This window comes from Euprymna scolopes, chromosome 13 (genome assembly GCF_053919585.1).
Source record: "Euprymna scolopes isolate OS-2025 chromosome 13, ASM5391958v1, whole genome shotgun sequence".
NCBI lineage: Eukaryota > Metazoa > Mollusca > Cephalopoda > Sepiida > Sepiolidae > Euprymna > Euprymna scolopes.
Genome location: NC_136494.1, coordinates 128910286 through 128911851, shown reverse-complemented (window position 1 = coordinate 128911851; position 1566 = coordinate 128910286).

The following is a 1566-nucleotide window of genomic DNA, read 5'->3' as shown; positions in this document are numbered from 1 at the left end:
TTCGAACATGTTTTTCTTCACATATACACACTCACACGTACGCACGCACATATGCACACACACACACACACGCATATACACATCCTCATGCACACTCACATTCATGCGCATACACACACACATGCTAACGTGCACAAACACACACACACCCGAGCTGTGACGTCACTTCCTTTAAAGTGAAAGCTAGACATGCGCAGTCAGAACACTGACCCCAGTATAAAAGTCAACAAAACCTGTCAACTTCCTTTTTTCGTCCGGACCAGCATTCGACCTGTTGAGTCGACGAACCGACCGACCGCCCTAACGTCACTTTCCCTGCTACTGTAATGTGGGATAAGCGCACGTACACTTTATACGCTTTCTCTCTCCATGAACTGGATTGACTTTCTCACTCTATCTCCTCTTCGGTTTTGGTCCATCAACACAGACATGTGCGCGACTCTCTACTGAGCTTAACCTTCTCTTTCTACAGGCCGGCTTGCCACTTCGTGTTTCTCTATTGCATTCCCCCTTTCCTTCCACGCGCGTAGTCGTCAACGGCTGAATGAAGACGTGTACACCCAAGACTTTCATTTCTCAACAGAAAGTAAACAACATGTTTATTTTATTCCAGCATTTGAGTTCTTTGTTTCCTTCATTCAATTCGTTTCATTATTTTTTCTTGTAGCAAGTTAGGGTATTTATATCCTGGTCCGCAACATGAAATGGTGACCCCTTTATGTAAAATGAAATGAATGAGTTTGAACGAAACACGCGGTGTAAGCTAAACCCTTCCACACAAATTCACGGCACGCACGAAAAATAATTTTTCTCTAACAAACAAGCAAACTTGTCGACCACGAGGAGGAACAATTTCAAACCGCGCACAAGAAATTGAAATATAAAAATTTCAACACAAAACAAAATGGAACTTCAACAGACGGACTCCTACAACGAAACCATGGCATTAAATATTCCACCCTTCAACCCGACAAATACAAAAATATGGTTCATCCAACTACAAGCCGTATTTGACGCTAAACGGGTAACGTCACAACGAGCACGTTACTGTTATCTAGTGGAAAAACTGCCGTTGGAGGTGGTAGAGGAAGTCACGGATTTTCTCGAAAATGTACCGGAGGAAAGACCGTACAACACGCTGAAGCAAGCAATCCTGCAACGAACTGGTGTTTCTAACGAAGCCATGCTTCGTAACTTTTTCACACAGGTTGAGTTAAGACACCGTACGCCTTCTCAACTACTTCGCCACATGAAAGCCTTGCTGGGAGACAACAAAATGTCGGATAGCATTATGAAGAGTCTATGGTTGGGTAAATTACCCCCAACTACCAAACAAATCCTTGCTCCGATACGGAGGAGACAGCAACAGAAAAGCTCGCCAACATAGCCAACAGAATTCACAAAAGTTCCTGGAGCCGACAAGTATACACCCACCAACAGCAACCTGACCAAAACCGAGATGAGGAATTAGCAGAATTAAAGTCTGCCGTTGAAAAGCTTTCGAAGCAGCTAGCCGACGTACTTCAAACGCGTCAACATTATCCCGTAAACAACAATAACACACGG